Source organism: Leptidea sinapis, chromosome 41, assembly GCF_905404315.1.
Source record: "Leptidea sinapis chromosome 41, ilLepSina1.1, whole genome shotgun sequence".
Taxonomy (NCBI): domain Eukaryota; kingdom Metazoa; phylum Arthropoda; class Insecta; order Lepidoptera; family Pieridae; genus Leptidea; species Leptidea sinapis.
In genome coordinates, this window is record NC_066305.1 from 3,533,934 (window position 1) to 3,554,362 (window position 20,429).

At 30.9% G+C, this 20,429-nt stretch overlaps 1 protein-coding gene across 1 annotated transcript in view; it reads right to left on the minus strand.

The window, feature by feature from the left end:
* LOC126976618 (knirps-related protein-like) overlaps nucleotides 1-19,679 on the minus strand; it is a 79,300-nt gene extending 59,621 nt beyond the window's left edge. Inside the window, exon 1 of the mRNA XM_050825092.1 lies at nucleotides 19,447-19,679. The gene's annotated coding sequence lies outside the window, so the exon portion shown is untranslated. The remainder of the gene's footprint in view (nucleotides 1-19,446) is intronic.
* Between the last annotated feature and the right edge of the window lie 750 nt (nucleotides 19,680-20,429).

Here is a 20,429-nt window from a genome sequence, read left to right on the forward strand (position 1 = left end):
TTATTTTTTTTATTTAGTAATAGCAGAGAAAAATGATATCTAAACAATTTGTTGTTTTTAAATTGATACCATGTGAAATGGGAATTGAACAAGGCAGACCAAGATTTACGTTCGATGCGTCTTTCGGACAGTTGGCTCAGTTGGTAAGAGCGCTCGGATGGATCGAGTCCCGCATCGTACATAAATTTTGGATACTAATTTAATTTGTATAAAAACTACATCTTAAATTGTGAACTGAACTATGTCATCTGTAATTTATCTCACATACAGACGCTTGTTTGACATTGTTTAATAAAACGTTAGCAATGATTGAAGTATATAATTTAATTTATAACACGAGATAGTATGTTATACGTTTCAGCTTTCTGTACTTCTTGTCTATGAAAACTTTCCCACTATGCCAAATTTTAAATTACCCCGCGCCCCGCGTGTTCTTAAATCAGGCGTTTTTTTTTTGCTGTCCATAATTTCCTAGGTTTTATGAATTATCTTATGTGTAAATTCATCTAAGATTTGTTAGTCTACATGCAGAATGAACCCAAAACTCGCAAGGCTTTGAGTCAGGGATTATACGCGTCCTTCACCGAAGAATCGCCCCCACTGAACCCAAGACCGATAGAGAATAATCATGATAATGCCAAAATTAAAATTTTCATAAAAAAGCTATTTGATTGGCGACACTGGTAGTGACGTAACCACCAACTAGAAATGTCGATGGATATTTCGAGTATATAGTCGACCGATCTTAGATCAAATAAATAAAGAGGAAACAAAACGAATCCCATTTGTTGTACCGATAGTAATCGAGAAATCAACACCGGATAGATAATTCATAATTTAATTCTATAAATCATCGAATTCGTTATCAACTCGATATAATATAAAAAGAGATCTCGATTCGATTGTGGTCTCGCGTTTCACAGCGACTTGGACCAAATGGTTATTGTGCGGAGATTAATGCCAGTTGATAAGCCACACTTCGGCCGCGGCTCGGTGAGGCCTGTGTAAATATGTGTTTTAATTTATAATTTCTAAGCTCTAGTATCGGGGGTCATCTGGTTTTGAGATCCTGTAGGGACAACAAGTTAACCGAGAGAATATAATATATTTATTTATTTAATCTAAGCTTCCGCCTTAACATCGTCATGGTTGACTTCAAAATAATTTATATGAAACTATCTGTGCTGTAAGTTTGTTTCACTATAAGCATTAATTAAAAATCCATTGAAATGAACACTCAATAATACCTCATACTTACTAGAATAGTTATTACATCAGTGACAATAGTATCCAAATTATTCAATCCATAACTGAGATCGGGCTCTGACATACAAAAAGAATTTATAATACGGTTATACTATATATATTATACGTATTAGCTGTTACTTCGTCCGCATTTACCAGTGTGGCCATATTAGTTGGTGTTAAAATGCTTCCACATTCATATAATTTTTAAAATAATGATATTATATCTCTCATCGTTAAGGCAGCGTTCGGAAGAAACATTTCTGTTCGACCTTTTTCTCTTCGACTTACTTTGTAAAACCAACTACAACAAAAAGACTTCATGTTTTGGATTAATAGATAGTCTATGACAATCACAAATAATGTGGCTTTCTATTGGTAACAGAATTTTCAATATCAGTTCAGTAGATCCAGGGATTACCCCCTACTAACTTCTCTTTACCTCTGTAAAATAAAAGTACATATAGATTAAATAGTTCTGATTATTTTAATAAAAGAACTTCATAACAATTATTCTTAAAACCGATGACATTTAAAACAAGGAAAATCGTTGTTCCGATTCCCATTGAACAGGTATCAATTAAGTTTATAACACAATCAAACAATACAAATATAATTAACCATAAAATTTTTAAATAAACATCTTTCGTAATGTTTCTGGAACGAAGCGATCGAGACAAATTATTTGACTTGAGATGTGATTTAAATAATTGTTTATCATGGTTTGATTTTTATGCCGTCGGTACACGCGATATCGCCTCGATTGTAAAGTGTTCTTTTCAAAGGGTCAAGCTTCGTGCTCATATTTCAACGATAGTTTATTTAAATAATAATTATTGGCATTATGGGTGTAATGCAATCACTTTGGCGTTGAAACATCGATAGCTATATATAGTATAGCTACTATGTAGGACCTACTTTAGTAGGCCAATGTTATCTCAATATAACTATTAACATAAAGTTTTTCGCCGATTCATTGATTCGCTAAATCCAATTCAGTTATTTTTATTTAATATAGGATTTAATATCACTTATTGAAAGTCGACAACAACAACAAAAACAAACAAAGATCACAAGATTTCGGGTTGCCGCTTAAATAGGCGGGAAATGTATTGTATAAACATATTGCACTTATCTATGGTTTCATTTTCCCTTGAAGGCACAGAAAATAAAGAACACAATTTTCCGGTTAGATTATGGGTACCACAACGACGTCTATTTCCGCCGTGAAGCAGTAATGTGTTAGGGTTATTGTGTTTCGGCCTGAAGGGCGCCGTTGCTAGTGAAATTACTGGGCAAATGAGACTTGACATCTTATGTCTCAAGGTGACGAGCGCAGTTGTACTGCCGCTCAGAATTTTAGAGTTTTTTAATAATTCTGAGCGGCACTGCATTGTAATGGGCAGGGCGTATCAATTACCATCAGCTGAACTCCCTGCTCGTCTCGTCCCTTATTTTCATAATCAAATATACAGGAACATTAACACTTACAAGATATACCTAGCAGAATCTTGACAAATTATAATATTAACAAGTTTTTTCTTAAGTTGACATTAAAATGTTTAGTCTAATGATATAAACATGAAAATATTATCTTTTAAAAATAGTGTGTACTACGTATGACCTAATTTTTAAAACACCTGTGCGTTTTTGACGACATTATAGTACGGTATACAATGCTTCTTAAGGCCATAGAGAATAGACTTTTTCATAGTCTCAATAAAGTATGTACATATATTACTGATCGTGGCTGTATAAATAACAGATAAAAGTAGAGGAGTAAAAAAAAATATTAACAATTTGCTAAGATTAGATAGAGCGACATCTCAAGTCATTCAACGAATATGCAATTATTGGGTATGAATAGGCTTTGCAATTGTTATGTAGATGGAGCCACAACTGAAGACTTGAATAAATAAATCAAGATATATGAATCAAAGTGGATGTAAATACTACGTAATAAGAACCGAGACTGCCTAAATAAAAATTGAATTTAGTTCAGTATGAAACGTGCAGTGATTTGACATAAGTTTGAAATAGTAGTAATTACAGTATGGCGATTGCCTACGAAGTATAATCCGGCTAAGTTTGAAAGCGAACAGTTTCCTAAAACGCAGTAGATTTCGGCTATCTCCGTTTTTACAAGATTATATACGATATCTGTCAATCTATCAATGACTGCACGTTTCATACAATAGAGATAATCGCTTTTTGCTTAGAGAGTTAGGCTAGGCTGTTATGAATGTTGTAGCATCGGACGCTAGGCTTAGGGATTTAGGAGCGCCATAGGGGATCTTCGGCGGACATAATCCATAAAATAATATTTAGAGAAAAGTAAAAAAAAGACCTTATTTTAACTATCTACAAGATGTTGAAAAATATCATCTTAAGCTAGACTAAAATGCGAAAAAGTTGCATACCGTACCGTTGCATATATCCGGCGACATTCACTTGAAAAAGTAATTGATTCTAATGAAAAATGTTGTCATGTTTGTGTTAGGTGTAACGGGCTAATCGTGTTCCCAAACGATCCGGGTGGGATAACTCCATCGGGTATTGTGATAATGAGTGATGTACGGACGCTGCCATGCCGGTGGCTCACTAATTGCTGCGCCTGCGCATGTTAGCACCGCGCTAGGTGCGTGATTCCGATGTGATAATTATCATGTTTGAAAGGTAATTCTTATTTAATTCTTGTATGTTTTATAGTTTACTATATACAGATACATAATTTCCTCAAACTAACCAAAAAACTCACACAGTAAAGTCACTTATATTTGTCAGCCGAAACAATGTAATATGTATGCATTAGGTAGGATTTGGTTCTAGACAAATTTATAGTTAAATAACTATATTATGATAATTTCAAAAATCATTTACAAACCCTCTTAATTCAAAAGTATGAAGTGATAATGTATTTAGTTTTTATATTAGGTTCAGATCAAGCTCACATTGATTTGACTAAATGTGATAAAAGACAATAATGATGCTTTGAATTTTATGTTATAAGCATCACCACAAAAACAATTTAGTAGGCTTTAAATAAATGCATCTATTTTCAAATGTATGTAACTATTGCTATCAATTTTAATATATTATAAAGTAAATATTTAATATAAGTATATAACATTGATTTATGACTATTGCTATACACAGATCCTATCAATGTCATATTTACAATTTAAGAACGATAATTGCGTAAATCAAAACCAGTTGGTATTATTTTAAGAAACAGTGTTATGTCTATAAAGGCTACACACGATTTTAGTCTTAATCGATGCCAATATTTGCATTGGTACTTAGTTGATAATGTTGTTTCGTAATGAAACAGTTAGCGTGTGTTTTGTGCCGAGAACATCGTTTATTAGCTCATTATACGTTCGGTTATCTGCCGGAATCTTATTGGTATTTCATGAGCATTGCCTAATGATGTTAATAGCTTAAATACAAAACTGTTAACTTGTCGATGCTTGTCTGTGAGGTCGATATCTCGATATAAGTCAATCTATCTAAGTATACTTGAAAACAACATACATTTAAACCGTTAGCAGAAATTTTAACCAGTGGGCGGCTCCTTAGGATGCCGGCCAGATTATGGGTACCACAACGGCGCCTTTTACTGCCGTGAAGCAGTAATGTGTAAGCATAATAATTGTGTTTCGGTCTGAAGGACTTAACATCTTATCTCCCAAGGTGAGTGGTATTGCATTGTAATGGGCAGTTTGTATCAATTACCACCAGCTGAACGTCCTGCTCGTCTCACCCCTTAATTGTCATTTTAAAAAAAAGGCACATGAGGTTAAGTGATCACCGCCGCCCAAATTCTCCTGCAGCACCAGATAAATCACAAGGGCGTTGCAAGCCCTTTAGAAAGATTTTCGTGCTTTTTTTGGTACTCACGAGGTATCGGAGAGGAAAGTATGAATGTAATTAAAATAGAGATTTTTTGAGAAAATTTTAATACTATAAATTAAAGAATATTAGAAAATATTAATACAGTTTTCACGAGTATGTTGAATGAGTAAAAATATTATAAGTGTTTTGGTAAAAATCTCTGTTTTGAAGTATTTTGCATGCCGTGATAGTAATAATAATAAAATATATTTAATTGAGGGTCATTACTTAGCTATAGATATTGTATTGATTAGAATTTTATTGGGAAAATCACAAATTAAAATCAAAACTTGATAATCAGTGTAGTCAGGACACATAAAAGTTAGGAGGCAACAGATAGATACAGCTACAACAGATAGATAGATGTAATATTATTTGTAGGCGATGATTACTAAATAAGCATAATGTTTATCAGACCAGTTATGTGATATGACGGTATGTAAAATAAAACGTAATAAGAAAAGTGAAGTTCGCGCTCCAGTTCCCACGGACCTATTATGTGGTGGTACAAGGTATAAGATAATAGCTTTCAGATGTAAAATTTATTTTATAAGAGATAAATTTAAAATATCAATAAACTGTGTAAGACATTTACAATATATATTACGATATTTTTATGTGAGTATAAAAATCACACACATTTACATATAATTATATATAAACACTACTTAGTAATTGAAGTAATAAAGTTATTGAGGCATTAAATAAAAAAGTATCTTACAAAGGGACGACGCCGTAGTGTTTTAATAATAATAAACCCTTTTATTCCCTTAACTTACATAATATAAATATCAAGATATATATTTATAAATATATTCACATAGTTAAGGTACCTGGTAGCCTCCGCCGTAGAGTGATAATTGAGTAAAAAAATGACAGCAAAGTTATAATTTTTAACATGGTTGACTACGTCATAGTATTATTATCTTATTTTGTCTAGCTTCCTTCAACAAACTATACCTATATCACAAAATTAAATTTTCATAACTGGTGTTCATCCACAGTGACGTTCTCGGAACTTTTTTTGGAACAAACTTCTGCGAGGTCAGTTGTGCCAACAAAAAAATATTACCAACACTATTTAACAACACATTGTGACTTAAACAGTATCTCCTATCATGTCTCAACATAAACTCTAAATTTTTCCTTAGTAACGTCTAACAAAGTGAATACCGAAATGGTGAATTCAATATATGTTTAAATATAGACAAACGTTTTTTTTTGTAATTGTTTGACCAATAACAAATAAAAGAAGCTCGTTAAAAATCGCTTCAGCACATAAACTAGAGTAGCGACAACCTTGATCTTGGATACGCATAATTATCCACGGCACCGGCGCACGCGCCGCGTTCGCTGCAGTTTCTTCACGAAAATATACACAATATCGAACTTCCAAAACTATTATTAATAGTATTCCACAAAAATCATTACCAATATCAATCAAGAAATGTGTTTACGCGTACATTGAGTATTTCGAGCAGAAATTTTATATGAAAACTATTTCTCATGTCTTTTTTAAATTTATAATTAATTAAACGTTATTAGTATTATGCAAGGAAAGAATAATGGCTTGTTAAAATTTATTTTGTCATTTACCGAGTTCGATATTAAATTGACTCCATGACTTTTATTATGCTTATATATTACCAAAATAGGTGGTATATTTCTAAGTACTCAATATTCGAATATTATAAATAAATTTCGTTTTTTTCAAAGATTACATATACATTTTTAGTGGTTGAGACTTCCCAGTAAGTTGTCTTAGGACATTGCCAATGACTTTCTCGTCACGTTTTTTATTAAAACTCATAGCCTTGCTAACTTGTGATAAGAATAAAAAAGTATTTTCTTTTATTAACGCGAGTGTTACACATTTAAATGTGTTTACATTCTCAAGTGGCGTTTTTGACCTAAACGAGTAAATTATGTTCGGGTTTAGCAATTTACATTTTATCATAATATATTTATATACATTTTATATTTATTTTTCTAATTTATAGATATCAACTGCAGTAATTACCAATATCCAAGTTATTATTGAGTTAGTGACAACATGATTTTTAAATAAGTATAATTTTGATTAAAACGATTTATGGTGAAAGTATTAATATTTACAATATCGTAAAGCAAATTACTTGATAAATAGAAGCAGATTATTGGTCCTCACAACAAAGCACCTTGATCTTGCCCGGTAATTGATCGTATCGTATCCGTCGCGTCGCGTGTCACTAATGACCGTATTGTTCTATTGATTACTGCTCTATTTTGTTGCATTATTACTTAATAACTATGCAACGCTGTAGCTGTAACAAATCAGGTATAGAATATAATTTACCCTGCCGATATGATGATAGGGTCGTTTTTTAAGTTTATTATACAAACTCCTGAGATAGTTTGTCATGATAGTTGACATGTCGAGAGAATGAATGTAGAACGATTGATGAAGAAAGTGTGTAAGGCCAGTGTGAATGCAAGTGTTGGAAGGGGTATACCTAGGCGGATGTTTCGAGATCAAATCAGGGACGTCTTGAAAAAAGGCCAGATCCAGAGTAGCCGGAAAGCATGTATGAAAGGAATAATGAAAGTGGACGAAGCGAAACAAGTATGTAAGGATTGCAAGTGGAAAGAAGTGGTCTCTGCCTACCCCTACGGGAAAGTATGTATGTATGTAAATATAAAAGAGAATTTATATCTAAAAATAGTTTGTATGTTTCTTTTTAAAGTGAAAACTTCTTTAGCATCGTTGTGATTTGAAAGTCAATGAAACGAAATAGCGCGACAGTAAAAAGAGACAGACACATAAATTCATAAGATTTTAGGAGAAAATGAGATAGTATGAATCATTATACAGTGTTTTGGTACCAGGCGATCATAGTTGAAGAAGAGTAATGCGCACGACGTTTTGCTACATCGACAATATCATATTAAAAAACATAAAATATGGTAGCGGTGATAGTAATGTCTTTCATAGCGGTAGCATGAAATCATGTGTCGCCCATGTACCAAGACTTCATATGCGGTTTAGAGATTCATGCACAATGCAGGTTTCACTTCTGACATATTACGTACTTTGTACGCACGCAATTCTATTTTAAATTTTTAATCACTTATTGTTACATTCGCAAGTGGTCGTTCTAAATAATTAGAATCTGTGAATTGAATACTGCGTGAATAAAGTAAAGTGTATTAACATGAAATTGATTTTTCTTTCCGCCATAAAATAAAAATACATCGAAGTAGTAAAATAGAATCATTTCGTTGGACTGCTAACTAAAACATATTAATATAAGACTTCTTGTTGAATACTTTCCTGATATTATTGTTTATTAACGTTTACTGTAACGCTGTTGATTACCAATATATAATATAATAATAAATAAATAAATATTGTACCAAAAATACAAATATATTTATGCAGACCCGTATTATGCAATTTCGATTGAGTATTTAATACTTTACTTAATTTTATGCAAGCATTATTTTATCGTCTTAAATTCGTCCATATTCTTGACTGAATTTCATGTCGATATCATGAACATCGACCGAAATTATTGTCTTCATATTAAAAAAACTTAGTCAATCAATTAACATCCATTCTCTCATTATATAACAATAATTATTTTCCTATTAAGAAAGGGATTTATGCTTATGGAATAAGAAACGAATAATTTTAATTTAAATCAGATTTTACTGTTAAATTCTTGTCAAATGTCAACTATGTATGACGGCAAAGAGATTTAAGTACATAGAGCACTCATTGGATTTTTTTAATATAAAATATTAAAAGTGTTTTTCGTTCTAAGTTATATATTACATACTTTATTAAGACTTTAATCTTCTAATGTGCCTAAAGAAGTTTTTATTTAAAAATAACGCCGAGATTTAATTTCTACTTCTTTTGGTGCATTATGAAAAAATATGGGAATGAAATTTTAAGATGCTCGCGCATCACTGTAACACTAAAGTAGCTGGGTGAAGTTGATTCCTAAAATTTTCTGACGTTTGTGACTCTCGTTATTTTTTTTTTTTCGGTTTCTGCGTCCATTATTAGGATAAGCAAAAGATTCAAGCCCGTACAACTGTATTCGTAATTTAATAATTAATTGCAAGATTTTTACAATATTGTTCTTTCTACTAAAGTAGAATAGCACGAGGAATAAATAATTTTAAGTATTTTTGCTTTGTTAGGCAGTAGAAGTATAACTTCTTGCGTGCATACATAAGTACACACACACACTTTTTTTTAAATGTGTTTTTGTTTGATTATTTTTACTTTAGAATCCGGATACTTAAGGTTACCTTTGAATGAAATTCTACTAGCTTATGTTACATGTTGTACAAAGTTTTTCAAACGAAGCAGTTTTTTAGAGCTAATCCTAATGTAACACAGGTTCGGAATGTGGTTCCTACTGAGATGTGCAAGAACGCAGTACTTAGCTCATTAAGTCTAGTTAACCATAAACCGTATGCTAAATAACTTATTTACTTATGTTGCTGTTTATAATTATGTAAATCCATTTCACGCTATTTCCTTGATAAACTTTTTATTACCAAATTTTATTTATACTTGATTTATTATTTTTACAAGATATTTATTTATGATCGGATGATTTTGAAATGACTACTGTGTGACAATAAGTAAACTAATAACATAGTTGGGAAAATAGTTTACATTTTTGTTTGTTTTTCTACGTAAGATGAAAATAGAAAAATAATAAAATTACTATTGACAAAAAGAGCACTTTTATTAAAATTTTCTCCGATATTTGTTAACAACCGTTACTCATAATATTGTTTTTGTTAGCAATTTAGCACCAGTCGTCTAGATAAGGATGTTTTTAAAAAAGACATTTAAAGTAACCGATTCTCAATTCGATATTTTTACATCTGATTACTTACATGCATATTTGTTTTCGCTTCAGGGCCGTTAAAATAATTATTTAAAATAAAATAAAAGTTGTAAATGTCGTCTGGACTGAAAAATTAATTGTCAAATTCTATATGGTTCTTATAAAATAAATATACAACGATATATATAAATTGTAATGAACTTAGACAACAACATATGACAGGAACATTGTCTGCTTTCTAGGTATATACTAAATATATTTATATTTAAAGAATATACTAGGTATATACTAAATATATTTTATAGCCATAGATTAAATTATTTAAAAATATGTAACGAAAGTACAATTCTCTAATAATTATGATTTATACTGTTTTGTTTTTTAAGGTAAATAATTAATAACATTTTTAGTTTAAATCTTAGATTAAGGATTGATCTCCGCTGCGCTGCAACTAGGTACCGCACTATTTTATTACGGCAACTATTAGATGCTTGTGTGTGTGCCATCTTGACACTCAATGGTATCTTTGAATTTTTCTAACGAACGCATCGTGTTATTTTACATTGAAATTAATAAAATACAAAATACTTGCTGATGGTATGTGATCCCAGTGACTTTCTTATTTCTTGTAGTATTATTTTTACAAAATTTTACTACGCAACCCAGCATTTTAGTTTTAATTATAAGCTAAGTTTAACAGAACATGTGGCACGTCAACGTCTTACATTGTTCGAGACTGGCTCGAGTACGCTCTCTTGGGCGTAGTATTAGTTGCCGCACTTTGCGACTGCGCCTGCTGTATCTAATTGGAGCGCAGCGAAGACCAACCGTTAATCTATGCTTCAAATATTTTAAATAAGATAATCGTATCGTAATCGTGCGATACGATATAGTGTCGTAGCCTTAAAAGTCACCACACGTAATAAGTAGCAATAAGGCGAGTGACATTTAGTTAGAATTTTTATTTTACGAGTGCCGCGTTGTCCGAAGCGTGATTGATTTTCACAAAATAACACCCGAACATATTGTACTGTCAAACTGTTGTGATTATGCCTGTGTTCCCAGCGAGGTGATTTCTATTTTGTACATCTGTTTATTGGTTGTGAAATTTGTGAGTTGTTGCATTTCATAACTGTTTCGTAATAAATTGTAATTTGTCGAAAGGGTTGAGGCTATCGCTAGGCTATATATTATGTATTTTAAATACTGACAAGAACATTGCTTCATTAAGCGGACATTGTAATAGTCATTATATATCATTTACCATCAGGTGAATTTGTGCTTGTCTCGTCACTTATTGTAAGAGAAAAAAAAAACAAATCAACCATATTATATATATATAATAAGGGTTTATCCCGACGTCTAAGAAACAACAACAATTCAGCCGTTCTTTGTAAAAGGATTATAAACTTTAATACATTCTCGATAATTCTACACTATTCATATGTATGTTGTAAATTATAACACGAAGACATAGCTGCATAGCAACAATGTCGAAGATCTTTTCCGAACATGCACGACTTCGTCCGAATCGTCTTGTAGTGTTTTGGCTTAACATTTTACATGAAACATTCCATCTTGAGCCCGAAACACTTATATTATTAAATCTAGTATATGTATTGTACAGGCGACATTTAAGTATCGACCGTGCTGGTATGTATTTATGTAAGTAACTACGCATAAATACGATGTTACTCTTAACTAAAAACAATATCTTAAAGATTTTTTATTAAAATTAAAAATTAAGGTATTAATTAGTATTGCATAGATGTAGCAGTTTTGTTTGAATGTGATTAAATTAATGAGTTAATTTTTGATGGGAAACTATAAACTTAATTTAATATTAATTATAGATTAAATGATCACCTATTAAAAAAACTAAAGCAGCTGTTATGACAATATTAATGAAACTGCTATGTCATATACATTTATTCGTTTTAAAACTAACAATATTATCACTGTTAATTAATAGCTTAGAACTTGCTATTATATATATATATTTTATATTAATTAAGACTAACAATATTTTCACTGTTTTGTAAATTAATTAATAGATTATGTTATAACGTATTATTAGATAATTTTTAGCATTAATTGTTAACCTTTTTGGTTTTTATTAGATGCTAAGTTACCTAGTTTTGTATATACTGAAAATTATAATATTAAAAATAACTAAAAATATAAAACAAATCCTGTCTTTAATACGAATAATTCCTTTTGTACACATAGCAAAGTCTAATTTTAAGAACTTATGCGCAGGCAAACCTGCGTATTATTTAAGCAATTTGTATTGTTTTCTAATAAATAATCATTGAAACCATCGACGACAAAATAAATGTATTATATATCCATAGTTCAATTATTAACTAATAATTACCTGGATACGAAAAAGACCTCAAATAAAATATCTGAAAAAGTCTTCCCAAATTAAATTTTAATTTTAAGTATAACAATAAGACTATGGCAATTAAGTTTATCCTCTACGAAGGCTATATAATATGTTCAGTATTAAAGCAATTATCTCTTGGCCACGAAATATATAAAATAAAAACTTACATTATAGTTTTAATCATTTAATTAAACTGTGAATTGTTTCGTTTAAATCCAAATTAATTCTTATTTATTGGCTTGATTTGTACAATTTATAACGCCTTAATTTTTAATTACACTAAAGATTAAGAATTTAAGTGCAATCTGAAGTGTAAATAAAAGATCTGGTCTAATTTATAATCTAATTAAGTTTACATTTGCTTAACTTATGCGAATGCTTCCGTTTTTGCTTCGGCGTTTAATCTAATTAATGAGATTTATTTACCGTATATGGTATCGTTGAAGTAGATCGGTACGAAATCCTAGCTCAAGACATTGAAATGCTTTTTTATATGGCTTTTAAATGGAATACTTTTTTCCCGAACGCGTACGCTTGTACGTTTAAATACCTTCAATTTATAAAGTAGATTTCTTTTCCTGTTACATTTTAAAATGATAAGTGTAGAGCCTTTTTCCCTTGATAATGGGCTCCCATTTCATACAGAGAAAATTGTTTTTTTTTTTAAATAATAGATCCTTATAAAAATTGTTTCTAAATAATTAACTTACATGTTTTTTCATTTAGTTATACTTGTATTTTTTTTTTTGAATTTTGTCTGATTATTTGGTCATGCTTACCTTAAAAACGGCTAAGCCGATTCGAATGCAGTTTTACTTAAATATTGTGAAAAGCTCTTCGGTTATTTCATTTCAGTCGGTAAAAAAGAAAAAATTAACCAAGAAAACAAAGAACCGAGCACACGCTTGCTACATAATAATTAAAATTCATTTAAAGCCACTGACGTAATATTGCGACAAGGAGGCTTCGAAATAATGAGGCTTTGAAGAACTCTCGATGATTTGGAAAAGTTCGGGCAATTAGGAGTGTGAATGGTGTGTAAGTGACGTTAAAGATGATGGATAGAGTGCTAAGTGTAGAAAGTGATTTGGTGAGGTTACATCGCTGATGTGTCACCTGTCACCTTGACGCGTGTCGAGTGCACTTATTTAACGATCTCTTTGCCAACATAAAAATGGAAGAGGTGAATTTAAATATACAGACGATAACATTCAAATTCAAATTATTTTATTTAAAACCATTTATTGAAGTTCAAAAAACTACCACCTATTCGAAATAGTATGCCGCAGACCTGAGGAGAATGAGCGCAAGAAACTCGGCGGACGTTTTTTTTCATTTCAGTTATAAATTGTTTGATTCTACATAAGCTCATTCTATGTTTTATTGTTGTTTAAAGGTTGAAAGTCTAGAAATTTTACCTGTGATAGAAAGCCCCAAACTTCGACAAGAATGAAATAGTTTAAATACAATTACTCATCAAAAAAAATGTTTTTATAAAAGTTCAATTTATGGCTTCGCAAATGTAAGGGCTGAGAAGTGCGATATTACATTTTGGCCTCGGGTTTTAGATCTCAACACTCTTAAGTTAAAATATAAACTCCATTGGCGATGCAAGCTTATCCGTTGATATTAATATATCTATTTGTAAGTAGATGTGCGCAATTGTGTTGGTAGCCACACAACAGAAAAAACCTTTTTTCTGTTCCGTGTTGGTAGCGATTGAATAACATATTTTTTATTTTTTTTCGACATGGTGACTGATTAATCATCTCAAAAGTATATTGCATATGTATCGTAATAACATTTTTTTTTTATAAACTATAACAAATATTATATATTTTATATTTTAACATAATGTTAGATAATTTATATGTCTAGATTGAGTCTCTTGCTGTTAGACAAAACCACGCAAGGAATATTAGGTTAGTGTGCGTGACAATCTAGTTTTACACTCGCGATTTGTATGACATTTTGTGTTAGTGTGCGTGAATTGCTAAAAATAGAGGTTAGTTCTAAACTCTATTTTTTAGACGTTTTCACAGATGTCATAGTCTATCTAGACGTATAAATGAACAAAGAACATAATATAAAAGTTAAGTTAAACCTTCTTTCAACATTTCTCTTTAAGCGCCATCTAGTGATCGTGTCGTAAAGTAATACTAGTAGCAACATAAAGTATAGAGTTGAGTTTAACTTTCGTTTCCGGCTGAAACTTAGTGAATTATGTTACGATAAAAGGTAAGTTAAAACGTCCCTGCTTCGATTGTCACTGCAAAATGCTTGGTTCTTCGTGAAGGTAGTAGTAACATTTGAGAGAGGCTCCTCGGATCTTCTATCGAATAGTAGTTTCCGGATTCCAACCCGTACCTTTCTATCCAAACATATAACCTTTTTCTTTGAGAAAGTAAGAACCCCATGCATAATGTGTGAGCAGTACAATTATTAGTTTTTCATATTTAGACATTTTTCACATTAAAACAGCAGAATGCAAGTATAATTTTCTTAAATGTTTTAAGTTATACTTTTCTCTTAAACGTTTAGGATACGTATAAAATTTTGACATGCCTTGTATTAATTGTTAATTTAGACCTGTTGTCTTTAATAAAAAAGTATGATTTGCTCTCAAAGCCGCATCAATAACTGCATCTATGCTTCTACAGCAGAAGAGGGCTGTCAGCCACATAAATGAAATGGCGTTAATGGGCTAAGGCCGAGATCTATATAAAGCATATTTATACTTTGCTCAGATTTTACTAACGTAAAACTTAAATAAGTGTAAGGTTAGCATAATCTTTGATTTCGTTTTTATAGTCACTTGACAGATGAAATTATGCTGGGCATAGACTAAGGCAGTTCAATGTAAAAGTCAAATTTTTGTTTTATCACACTCAGCTAAGTTTTCCGTAAGTAGAATCTGAGCAAAGTCTACGTACGTTTTATAGATCTGAACCTAACAGATAATTTCAACGGGATGAATATACTTTTTACTCTCAATATTATATTTGGTAAATTTTAAAATATAGCAACCGTCACAATTTAAATTTTAGAAATAAGGATAAATTCAAAGTGCCCGTAAACTATGCTTCATCAAATAAGTAATTCATTTGTTGGCATATTTTTTTATTGAAAATAATGGACGAGACGAGCAGGACGTTCATGGTAATTGATACGCCCTGCCCATTACAATGCATTGCCGCTTAGGATTCTTGAAAAACCCTAAAAATTCTGAGTGCTTTGCGCTCGGCACCATGAGACATAAGATGTTAAGTCTCATTTGCCCAGTAATTTCACTAGCTACGGTGCCTACATACAGAAACACAGTAATGCTTACACATTTCTGCTAATCAGCGATTTTGAGTCTTATCCTTAATCAAATATATTATGTCTCTCTGTATATATCATCCGAAAAAAATGATGCAGTTTCATCTGAGCTGAGTCACGATTGCATCTAAGCATGTTTATTGAAAGTGACTTCATTGACATAGTAAATAAATTTTGAATTTAGATTTTTTTAAATTCTAAACGTAAATTTTTTTTTGGTTATCTAGGCTCATAAGACACAATCAAGTCATTGTTAAGCCTCCACTAAAGCCTAGTCTGTACGACAGTTTTTGTAGAGTCAAGCCGTGGGAACTGTTCCCACAAGATTATTATACCTACAATAATACTTTTATTTTCATTGTTTTTCTTGTAAGCCGCAATATTACGGACATAATGGATAATTGTTCAATTGAACCTGCAAAGGAGGTCGGGTCGATACATTTGGATGTCCTTCTGTGATGTTTGAATTAAATTATTGTAAATAATAATAACGTTTATAACGTTTAATTTTGATTCAAGCAAAGTGGTCGTTAATTATGAATTTTGCGCATTTCTTACAAGATTGACTCGTTATTGGAAACCGCAATATTAATAAAAATTCTATTTTTATTTAGAATTTCCTATGAAAATTCATAGAAGTATGATCTTCCGTTAAAATATCATATACTCATTTTAATGATTGCCTTTTGTTGGTCCGACGGAATAAATCACTGCGAGGTATGTTTGTACTTTTTATAGAAACTATATACAAAAGCTATTTATTCCTTATGTTAATAAAATATATAATAATATTAATTAGCTATTACATAAGCAAATATACTTATCTAATAAAACTAGATTAAGGTTCACACCATATCCAAAGGCTAAACAGAGCCTCTTAATGATAAATAAATATACAATGATATAGTTGGTTAAAATGAAAGAATTTTTAAATCGATTGAAAATGTTAAGATTTTACACGTAAACTTATCAATTTAAATATTGAGCGAAATATTTATGCTATTCTGTTTAATCCCGAATGTGGTTTGGCATAGTTTCAAAACAAGAAAATACGTAGAAGTAATGTATCTATGACTTACTCGTTCTTCAGGCGTGCACGTTACATAGTTATTGAATTGTTTCTGAGACGACCTGCGGGCTAACGTGTCCCACAACATTCCTATATACTGCTATATCACATTTTGAGTATTACTGTTTCTCGTTCTCTACATTTTAATATGTCATATATACCATGAACGATTGGTAATATTGTTAGCCACATAAACGTAAAGACTGTTAGACGGAAGAGGTAAAGATACATTTAAATATCTAATTATTATATAAGAGAATATGCTCTAGTGTTTAGAAGTATAATAAACCATACGGATAAAGGAATGAATGTTACTTATCATGGATAGACATCTATAGTCGGTTGATATACATATTATACGGGTGAGTTTGACAGTCACCTTGCATGAATATGGTATTTAAATATATCTTTTATTACGTCAATAATATCTTTAGAAAAATTAAGTTATAAAGGGATAAAATTAATGATAATATCTTGGTTGTATCCGTGTAATATTAAAACGTGTAACGTTAAAATGTTAAAATAACTGTTCAAACTGGCTATATAATGAATTGAACTGTTATTTCGTGATTTATAAGTAATAACTGAATAATAATAAATAGGTTCGCTATTTTAAATGTAGCAATCCGGATTCATACAAACCCATGAACGTTTGTAACTGGAACCAGGTTGTGTTTGAAAAATTTGAATAGTGATTATTCAGTCTTTTAAAACTATTAACTATTAAACAGCAACCATTTACTTTTAAATTTTAATTAAAATATGGAATAAGTGAATGCGCTATCTCCATATAAAACATAATTTTTAATAACATAAAGTAACCTTAGGTACGGGAGAGGATGGAAATGGAACTGTTTTTTTTATGCCAACCCAATAATTTACTTCGCATGTAATTCAAAATACAAAGTTAATATTACCCGCTTTAAATATTTTTTTCGATAATTCCTCAGTTCCTGAAATTATAAGTTTTTGTGATAGTCGACCTTGCGTCGTATAAATTATATTCGGTTTTTGTGTGGATTCACGCTGCGTTAGTCTTATACGAGCTCATTAATTTAACTTACTTGCTACTATTTTTTTAAACCATAGAGTTATCGTCTTCATATTAAGCTGTTTAATTACCTTGGTTATAATTTTGTTTGAGTTTTGATGTGAACATTATAACCTTCGTTGGGTTATTTATCGATAGAGACTTCCAAGGAGTTTATGTCATACTTTTATGATTGAGATAATTTAAAAGGACGGCAACTGGTCACTTGCTGTGAAATACTACCAACACTTTATTTGTCAACATCGCTAGAACATACTTTTATATGATTTCAAAAATAATAATTAAATCGTTTCGAATGCGATAATCTTTGATAACATTAAAAGAGTTTAATCGCTACTTAAACTTAAGAGTCATCAACAATATTAAAAGTTTAACAACTCTATAATTTTCTTTACAACAGCTGCGCGTTTTCAATTACTTTAGAAAACTGAATTTACTGAAAACGTTTAAGTTGTAGATTCTTGGTGTTGTACATGTGAATTGAGTTTATCATTAACAACTTTTGAGTCGTAATTGTTATTAAATGAACTATTTGGGATAATAAATAAAAATTGGACAGAAATATTAAACATAAGAATTGATTCTATAACATGTCTCCAGCTGTATACATTTTAAATGAAGATTAAGGAAGAAACATTTTTGTTCTAAGGGTTTTTGTTAATAGAGATAATTCTTCAAATTTATATTTAGCCTCTCAAATTAGTACAGATTCTTACTAATAAGCCCCTATTGTAATGAACATTATACATTCTAAACAGAAGCGTTAAGATGATTAAAATAAGGCGATGGGATTATATAGAACTTTCGTAGAAAACCCAGACTCCCGTTGAAGTCTTTTGTACCAGAGCAGATTATGTGTTAATATGTTATTATGAGCTTTCGTAGTTATGGGAATAATGAGATTAGGGAGTTGATAATAATAAATAAAGATAGATTTAAGAGGTAGGTACAAGAACTGTCTTTAAAATAAGATTTAAAATATAAGATATATAGTGACGTCATAAATATAAGGCTGAACTAAAATGTATTTTAAAGTGATTTTTATTTATCAAAACATTCTTTGTATTAGTAACTTGATCTGTTTTATGTAAGGATTTATGTATGACGAATTTTATTCACAGAGTTTTATTAGGAATGTAACATTAATATCTATCATAAGTTTTTTGTATGTCTTTTATTTGTTCTTCAAAAATAAATATTCGATATATACTTTTGTCGGGTTTTCTGTTTATCGTGACAAAAGGCGTGTTGTTTCAATAAATTATCGAGAGATTGCATTGAATGTTGGAGTATCCAGCTTTAAACTTCCAAAAGTGTTGACACAGCGTTTAGCGCGCCTTTCGCATAAATATCGGTCATGTTTACATATTTATACAATTTATCATTTGAACACGTTTCGTATTTTAAATATTTAAAATTATAAACAAAGATTTGTTTCATATATTATTTTTTATACTATAACAGTAGGTTTGTAATTAATGAGTGGTTTTATTGGAAATAAATTTTGCTGCGCTTATATTTTAAGAGTCAAATAAAAATACATAATAGCCAGATATGTATTAGATGAGTCATTTATGTTTGTTGTATGTTTTAACAAATTGTATTTTTTTTTAAATAAAATAATTACCTTAATATCTTTGGTGACGGTTGCTGGACCAACAAATCCAAACTTCACTTTGAATTATGTATCAGTCACTGTAGGCTTGACATATCACAGTACCAGTTATGTATCTACGTATGTTCACAGTCTAAGTAAATCAATCAGTCACTAAGTAAGGGTCACAAGTCACAGCACTTCCCGAGCCATCAACACAACATCGCGATGTTTCCACGATCGATCGACGCTATACGTGCTTCTTCTTCGGCGCGCGCGCACAAATGCCTCCGGAGGTGTTCACTTTAACTTGATCTTTTCGTGGGCGTGGCTAACGCAAGTCTATGAACAATTCCGTCTTGTTCCCACTCGTGTACTAGCTATATTGCCGTCTCGGCGTCTAAGTCTGGTGCGATACCGTAAGGCAGCTAGGTGGGGTATGAACTTTGCCATCGTAGAGATTAATGGAATGATTTGATCGCAATGATTGTAGCTAAATTTAATAGCGATGCGACGCGCTTTATGTCCTGTTGAAAGTGAAAAATTGTATGACATAGCATTGTGAATTTTAATTAATGTTAGGTTTTAAACTCAACTGAGTTTGTATAGTCACCTGAAAAGTTATCACCTATGTACTGTATTTAAATATCTTTAGGTATATAAACCTAAACGGTAACGGGTTTGAGTGCCGCATCGTTCATAAATTTTAGCTACAAATTTAATTTGTATAATATTAATTCCAGAGGTGAGTAATCACATTAAAAATAATGAATTGCTTATAAACCATCAATACAAAATATTTTATTTAAATATATTGTGACAGAAATACTTATGTTTAACTTATATTTAAAGTTGAAGAGTTTCTTATTTGTTTGAACTTGATTATTTTTAGAGCTACCAAGTCGGTTTGAATAGCTCCGACTAAAGAAAAAGTAGGAGGCCCGCCGTGTGGTGAAATATAACTAAATTTAAAATTAACTTAGTAGGTATTTACCCTAAATATAGGGTATATTACC